This window comes from Borostomias antarcticus (assembly GCF_949987555.1).
Source record: "Borostomias antarcticus genome assembly, chromosome: 3".
NCBI classification, from domain to species: domain Eukaryota; kingdom Metazoa; phylum Chordata; class Actinopteri; order Stomiiformes; family Stomiidae; genus Borostomias; species Borostomias antarcticus.
The window spans coordinates 7,417,971-7,427,283 of NC_140236.1; positions in this window are offsets into that span (position 1 = coordinate 7,417,971).

Below are 9,313 nucleotides of genomic sequence, written 5' to 3' on the forward strand. Positions count from 1 at the left end.
ATAACTTACAGGTAACAAACCATGACCTTAGTTTGAATTTTAGGAAGGATATAACTATATAATTAAACCGAAATGGGTATTATTGCATTTTCCAGCTGATTCCATGTTATTACATAGAACCTACCATCTCTGTTTCCAGGTAACAATCCATGAGCTTAGTTGGGATTTTAGAAAAGAAAAAAACATATAATTGCAAAGAAACAAGTAAAGTTGTATTTTCCAGCTCAGATTCCATGTTATTACATATAAATTACCATCTCTGTTTCCAGGTAATAAACCATTAATTAGTTGGGATTTTAAGATGGATATAACCAAATAATTACATAGAAACAGGCAAAGTTGCATTTTCCAGCTCTGATTACATGTTATTACATAGAAACTACCATCTCTGTTTCCAGGTCACAAGCCATGAGCTTAGTTGGGAATTTCGGAAGTATATAACCATATAATTACATAGAAACAGGTAAAGTTGCATTTTCCAGCTCAAATTCCACATTATTACATTGAAACTACAATCTCTGTTTCTAGGTAACAAATCACACCTTAAATAAGGATTGGTGGGGCTAACTATATGGTAACTACTACTAGTAACTACCGATAACTAATGGTAATTACTTACTTACTAGAAATTATGTAGAAATTACAGGGTTTATTAGTTGGTAACTGCATGCTAACTACTCCTGGTAACTACCGGTAACTACTGTCAATACGGGTGACCGACCCAAGAATGGGGTCAACACGGGTGAGCCAAGAATGGGATGAAGCATTGCAATCCCCGGACCCCTATCCCACCCTCCGCCGCATGCCTGAGTCTTTCCCTGGTGCTCATGAGGGGGGGGTCGGAGTCCGACCCTGGCCTCATGAGACCAGGGCAGGGTCAAGGGGCTGTAACGGATCATCGCCTGACCGTCGCCGGGGGCCATCACCCCATAAGAGTGATCAGGCCCGTAGCCAGGGGGGGATCGGGTGGAGGAACCCCCCCCCCCCCCCCCCCGCACGACCAAAGGTCTAGAATTCCAGGCAAAAGGTCAAGAATTCCCCCCCCACGTCAACAACTCGCGCGACAATCAAAATACAAAATATCTGTCAGGTGACAGATATCGTCTGGTGACATGTATGCCATTGTTTGGCTGGTAATGTTGTGATGTATGGAAAGAAGGAGGAGTGACAGGCCAAAAAGCTACGTTTATAAAAGAGGTTGTTAAAGGTATCCAACAAAACGTGAATCAAAACAATCCGTTCTTTGTTTATTTTCTAAATATATGGTTCCTTGTAGTCTAATAAACATGTTCAATCACTTGAATGTCTTTCCTACCTTGTAATTTCTTCGCAAAATGATATTTAGCTAAAGTTTTGAAAACAACAAAGATGTGTGAAACGTCACTATTATGTGCTCCGCGTATTGACGCAATGACGTAGTACGCGATTTTCGGGTACCACCTTCTCAAATTTGCTCTAGAGCGCATACTAGTGGTCAAAAACTACATTGGATACCTTTAAGAGAGATTATTGGGATTTGCTCACTACGAAGTTCAGCCAACCTTCTGTGACACGATTGGACTCAATTCCCCCGGTTCCAGCCTATAGAAACTACTGCAGATCGACTCCAAAAGACACTAAACTGTTCCAGTTTTCTGCTGCTACAGAAGAAGAACTCTGCTAACCTGACACAGATGAAGATCAACTTCAAAGACCATCAAACGGACAGGGTCATCAGGCAAGGGCAGTAGGAGTTGTCAGGTCAGGACCGGATAGTGTAGGTGACAGAATTAGGTGACACTCCTTCTAATATTTTACTTATTTTAACATTTTACTTATTCTTATGTTATTGATTTATTGTTTAGTAATTTGCTATTATTTGCTTATGCATATTTTCCAATTAATAAACATTTATCAAAGTTCCAAAAGGCATTAGTCTACTGTCACTTCATTCTTCCCCCTACTTGGGGGAGGTATTTTAAAGAGTTTTTGGGTGATTTGTAAAAAGTTAGGTTTTATGCATGCGTTCTCTTTTATGCATGCGCACTCCCCTACACTAAAAGTATACTTAGTGTTAACCAATATCCTAGCAACCACACCAACTGTAGTCTTTAAAGGGGGAGAGCGGTCGTGAACCAAAGTGATTTATAGCTACTATACTGCTACCAGGTCACAGTGGGATGTAGTTATATGTTGAAACGGGGAGGGCTTTGGGATAGGAGACCGTTAGTAAGACTAGGCAAGTCTACCCACACCAGCTTATTCAACATTCTTTAGAAACTCAGCGAGGAATAAGATCATGTGAGCTGAAGAGTAGTGAAATCCTTAGTGATAGCTGGTATCAGGCCCTTGTACTGGGGCAGCTGGGGAAACACTACTAGTAATTTGTTGGTAATTCCCTAGTAATAATGTAGATATTATCAGGGTATTACTACAGTATGTTATTACCGTGCTGTAATGTAAAGTGCTACCAAAAAACAACTCTTATTCTCTACCATCTTTAAGTGGCCATATACTGTAGCTCTGATCCTGCAGAAGACCAGCTGGCTACAGGAGCTACAGCCATGTGAGAATATGACTGATGGATTTCCACCCACACACTCTTCCTGTCAGGAGACATTCAGAGTGTGAGAAATGTTTGTTGCCAAGAGCCTCTTCCTAAATCATGTGGACACAGGGTGGACGACAGTGGGAAGGGAAGTGACCTTTCTTGGTGTGTGTGTGTGTGTGTGTGTGTGTGTGTGTGTGTGTGTGTGTGTGTGTGTGTTCGTGAGTGTGTGTGTGTGTGTGTGTGTGTGTGTGTATTTACTCAGTTCTGATAAACATCTAGTACTATATAGGGAATAAGAATATTTACCTACAGTATAGGCAGTGTGACTGTGTGTGTGTGTGTGTGTGTGTGTGTGTGTGTGTGTGTGTGTGTGTGTGTGTGTGTGTGTGTGTGCGCGTGTGCGTGTGTTTGTGTGTGTGTTTGTGTGTTTGTTTCCTCTGCATGCGTGCGTCCTGGTAAATGGGGACAGAGGCGGAGTTGTAGAGGGGAAATCACATCTGTTTACTAGATACTTACAAGGACTTACAAGGACAGAGATCAAGATCAAAGCGTAGCCTACATGACAGAGGTGAAGAATGGAAGTGTGATGCAAGCCGTCAGGAAATAGTGTCAACATCTGCGCACCTACACTGACTTGTGTGCGAAGTCAACAGTGTATCGGTTCCTGCTCTAGAGGAACTGAAAGTGGGTGTAGCTTCATTTGCAAAGTTCTTACAGTAGCTCAAGGGTTTTAGCCTACTTGGAGGAAATTGGTTATCTCAAACATCTGATGAAATTAATTCCGCAAACAACAATAGCATATCAGATCCTTCTCTTGCAGTACTGAAAGTGCGTGCGGGGCAATATTGAAAAAAACAAGTTGTTAACTCAGGGATTGCCTTGGGGCAATGGTTAGCAATGGTTGGTCAAAAAAACTAAACACAAACTACTGTACAGGTTTCATCCAAATACTGTATGTCTGTGTCTCACTGTTTTTTGAGTATAATCCTGATATTGTTCCAAGTCTTTCAACTGGGACTCTGTTTGCGTAAATGATCATCCACTTAGCACCATTGACGATGCAGCAGGAGATGGGCTTCAAAAGCTTAAAAGGCTGCTACTGATATCCTGTCAGCAGCACATAATAATATTGCCTTGTGATGGATGCATGACTGTGTACCGCCCTGACTCTTACAGGGTAATTTGTGCCGGTGGTGAGATGTCAGGCCGAGGTAATCATGGTTCCATGCTCTACGCCCTCTGAGCTAAATTGCTCCAATAATGGACACATAAACCGACCTAACAAGTGTTGCATTCATTTCCAGAGGTTTCCACAATCTGACATGTTTCAAGCAATTTACATTCAACTGAGGAGTGGAGGGTTTAAAAGCCATGTGCAAAGTGCACTGAGAGCCCAAGGGAAAAAGACTGCACACTGATATTAGCATCTGCCTACCAATCACTACAAAGCAAATTCCCCTAGACAGCTGCAAAGACCATACCACATGTATTCACTTTTATCTTACGGTGTGTTGCTAGTGTGTGTCTTTGCTTGTCCTTCTAAGATAACATTCAAACTGCGATACCACAATAAAAAAAAGAATTTGCAATAGACCAGAGCAATCATCTGGGAACCTTCATGCCGCTGTATGGTCACCACCCCTTTTTGGGTGAAAACAAACATTTGAATTGAGTTCTCCGGGTGTTTAAAAAGGAAATACATAAAAATTAAGTAATAAAGTTTAAATGAAAAAATAAACTTTGCAGTAACCTATTGGTGGTCAGTGTAAGTTTAGTCGAACATCAAAGGATTGATCCCCCTCAATAGCCGGATATCAGATCCTCTTTCCCCTACCCCCGGTCAACGTGCCATATGCACCAACCTCACCTCACCTCCCCAACCTCACCCTCTCCCCCTGCATAGCTGGGTGCCTGGCTGACATCTTGGAGTGGATGGCGACACACCACCTCAAGCTCAACCTGGCCTTGTGGTAGGAGGGAGCTGTTCCTTTCATTGCCCTGTAGGCTAGTATCAGAGTTTTAAACTGGATGCAAGCTACAGGGAGCCAGTGTAGAGAACAGAAGGGAAGTTGTGTGGGAGAACTTGGGGTGATTGAGCACCAGGCGAGCTGCAGCTTTCTGGACAAGCTGGGGTGTGTGGTTGGTATGGAGTGTCGACCGGGGGATGGGAGAAAGAGGATCTGATATTGTTGACTTTCTTGTCAAAGAAGTTGGCAAAACCACCAGGGAGAAGGGAGGAGGAGATGAGGGCTGGAGTAGTGAAGAGAAAGTTTCCAAGAGTTTTTTAGGATTGAAGGTTTAGAATTTTAGAGCGCAAGCAGCTTTAGCAGAGGATGGGAAGGAGGAGATAGTGGAAATAAGAGATTGGAAGTTAACAAGGTCCTCTGGGAGTTTGGTTTTCATAATGTTGCTGTTCTATTAATCTAATCTAATCTATTCCCTGTCCGCCCTGCCCCGGTTTCCCAACTCTAGCTGGATTCTGTAGGTCCAGAGAACCTGGCCTTAGAGGAACACAGCATACAGAACATCCGTAGAAAGGAGTTCCCGTTGCTGGATCAAGCTGATCTATCCTGCCCAAAGGCTCTCATAGGCCAAGGGGACGGATCGCAAGACCACACGCATGCGCACACGCACACACATACCCTGTCCTGATCCTCAAGACGTTGCTATAGAGCAGTGTTTGAACTGTGGATCAATGCAGATGGCTTCCAGTTAACTGTCCCATGCTGGCTCAAGGCCAGGATATGCTGGGTCTGCTAGCTAGCAGACACAGTGCCTCCAGTAGCTTGTCATTAACAGTGTTTAGTCCTGCCTCTGGCTCCCTGGCTTGGTGGAGGTCCCTAGGCACGTTCCAGAGGGTCTTCAGGGACCGATGTGATGAAAGGTTTCTATGTTCACAGAGGCCCTTATGATTCTATTGGTAACTATTCAAAATGGAGTGTGACAAATTCAATGAATTGCTATCGATTTGTAATGATGTGCACGCACTACACCCAAAACATGACTTGATAGTGACCAGACAGGTACTTGTTTCATGTTAATTAAATAAGATTACACTACACAAGTTGCAGTCAATTCTTCAGCATTACTGTAGCCTGCGACAGCTGCTGACTATTCAATAGCTGTATTAAACCTGTCAGGGCAGAGTGGAGGGTTGGCCCACAGTTCAACGACTGACTGAGGCGTCCCGCTGTATTGTACCTCATGCTGGGACAAGGTTACTGGTAAGGGTGTGGCGTTCTGCCATTCCTCCAAGTACTTCTCAAAGAGGTGTGGTATGTATGTAAACAAATCCCATTTAAAAACAAAACCATCAAACATGAAACAACATGCAAATCCCATCATTGTCCCCATCCCTTTTGGACATGTGTGCAGACCCATTGAGAACATGCTCTGTAGGTGCACATCTACTGGAGACAAATTGGTCAGATTGAAGTAAAAAGTAAAAAAATGCTTTCTCCACTCCACTGGGCACTACTGTGTGCATACAGTATGTGTAAACATGTGTGTGTGCCTGCATGCATACGTACTGTGGTGTGTGTGTGTGTGTGTCAAACTTGTTGGAGCACCAATACTGAAGAACAATCAAATAATGTGATCTTTATTGGCATGTTTTTGATGAAACAAATCATTAATTTCCACCCATTCCCCTCCAATACAAATTTAAACACTGTACAGTACAGTTGCAATTACACAAGACCATCCAATAAAAGGTTTACACTGTATGTTAAGCAGAAAGAGCATTTCGATTATATACTGTAGAATAAAGAGGGTTTTGATTCCGTCATAAATGACACATATTATTGTTAACTAGTCATTGATGATCAGACAGAAATGATAACCGGTGACCGTTCACCAGCCAGTAGTGCAAACCAGCTGCTCTAGTCACAAAAAGCAAAAAAAACCAAAAGGACTGTGTCACTGCGGCAGCTCGAGCTTCAGTCGAATGCTGAATTCCTGGCATCTGCCATGACATCAGTGGACAAGCCCTGGTCCAAGGGGAGTATCAGTCTCATAAAAGCTAGAACCTGAAACATATTGCTTTTGCACATCAGACAGAGTGGAATGACGTGTACTGTTCTTCTGCGTGATGAGTTTGGACTATCCTTGTCTTGCAGTGACCTGACCAGATACTGTTGACATAATGCTTGTAGGTCGTTTAAGATGTAACATCTCCTTGACCCTGGAACTCTTTCATGCATCATAGCATGTTCTAACAGATGTTTTGTCAAAACAACATGATCAAGCCATGAAGACAAGTCACTTTATGGCAAGCAAACCCAAAATTCAAGGATGGAAGTTAAGTTCTTTGGGGTTTTAAAAAGTGCATCAACATTCAAAAGAGCTATTGATTTTTGATTAAAAAATAATCTATATTTAAAATAAATTCTACTTCCCATACACAGTGTAACGTGTTTCATAAAAGTCGTCATTTTTATTTTCTTGGTAGAATTGTCTTTTACAGTGTATTCTGAGAACAAAGAGTCGTGTTTCTGCTTATTGACAGAGTTCAATTATGTTCAATTGTCATTTGTGTGGAGTATAATTTGTTCCAGAGAGCAGCTAGAGAAACACACAGAAGACATTGCTTACATAAGTGGTCCCACGTTGTTATTATTACAGGATCTTGTCTATTTGATTAAGTAAAGCAGCACACAAACACTGAGCGTGGAGAACAAACACACACACACACACACACACACATTTAAACACAATCACTACGTGTACTAACACACAAACACATACAGTACAGTACACACACGCTCGCACAAACACACCGAGTACAGTCGCTCATTATTTTGATTGAGAACATCGACCCCATGGCTTTGCATCATAGATCTACACACACTTTACGTACATTACGTACAAAAAATGAAATATTTCAAAATATACAGTCAGTATTTACACCTTGAGTATTCACCATTACTCTTATACTATATAGATATTGTGAATTTGACAATGTACATCGATATATACATATTAATACACTGAAGGACTATAAACAGGTACAGTATTGATCACAGAAAGCCTCTTATCACTACAGTAGGAAACACATTCACTATCACTGTAATTTAAAGTAACCGAGTTGTTCTAAACAGGATTGATTCAATATATTTGTAAGACATTAAGACGCATTGAAAATACAGAGGCCCTGGAGTTACAGTGAGAGCTCAATAATTCCTTTAGTTTATTAATTCTCACGTCTGGACCGATATCAAACATGGTGTGCTTCAAAGCGAGTGCTTGCTAGTTCATTATGTGAAAACATATCCCATCAATGCCAGGTGTAGGGAAGTCTTGGAAGATGGCATACAGTTGTAAACTTGAATGAGTGTGTGTGCAGTACGTATGACCGTATCATTATGATCTTTGTGCTCTCGTTCCGCAAGTGATATAGCTAAGCGACGATCCATATACCTTTCATTTCAAGACAGACGGACGGTAATCTGGAACCCAAGAGAGACAGTTGTTTAAGTGCATGGAAATCTATAAGGGTGCAGTTGGACATTAGGGCTTGGCTTCCTGTGGTGGTATGTTTGTGCTGTTTATATATCCCCCTGTGACCCCTCCAGGAATACAAAAATGGTGTATGATCATGTGTGCTTGTCTGTCTCTAGTCTTCAAGCATAAATATTTGTGCCATGGCATCCTGTGATCCACAAGCCAATAGAGCACCATGAATCCTAAGCGCTTTTGTGAACAAAACTATTTAAAGGTGATTCCAGGTGACTAAATATATTTGAAAATATAATTTCTTTGTGCTTCCCATCCTGTTCCACCTGCGTGCTGCGCTGTTGAAGTCAAGCTGCTTTTTTACGTTGCTATTTGTGCCTTCATTTTAGATGTTGCCATTTGTGTTCTTATTTGTGTGTTTGCCTTAAAGATTCATGTTTATAGACATACAATATTGTGATACTTTGTACTATGTAGCATTGAAGTATGCACATCCATCTATCTATCTATCTACAGTAGCCTATCTATCTGTATCTATCTACTCTTCTTAAGCAACTCCAGGGTCTCTGCTACTTATAAAGTGCTCAAGTAAGTCGGGCGAGACAACAGTACAAACTCTACAAAGAACGCTACAAAACATCTCAGTAAGGACAAAAACATAAGGCTAACCAACACTTAGATGTCATTTAGGCACCAGCCATGAGTGTGCTTTACACAGAGATGTGCTCTGTCTCCTCACAGCTGACAGGGAGGGGCAGTACGCTGTATGCTCCTCCTGTGGCCAGCAGTGCCACCCTGTGGTTCAATTCGGTTACTGCAGCAACAAAGCCATTCAGTGTCATTCAATATTTTTCCACATTAAAATGTCTATAACAGATTAAACATCACTGTACAAATTTCAACAATGAAAATAAAAAGGCTATTTTTCCACACATGACAATTCACAGCAATCAACATATTCAAGTGCTCATGAGAGAGAGGACGTTTGCATCACAATTTGAGGAATGTACAATAATTAACTTCCCACTAGTCCTCATTTTTCCACAACCATTCTTTAAGAGGGGTCTCTTGGCAGTACATCTGCTTGAAAGCCACCAGCTGCCAAAACGTCGCTGTCGCTGTGCGTTCCAGGGGCTCGGAGGCAGCGACTTGACTGAACTGTGTGCAGCGAGACACCTCCTCCTCCTCCTCCTCCTGCCCCTCGGGGAAAGAGAATTCATCTCCATGGTGAAAGCCGCCAGCCATGAGACTTCCCCTGGGTCCCGCCGCTCTATTTTTACCTCACTGGGTCACAGGGGCTTGGATCAGGGGAGCGGCTCGCTTTATCTC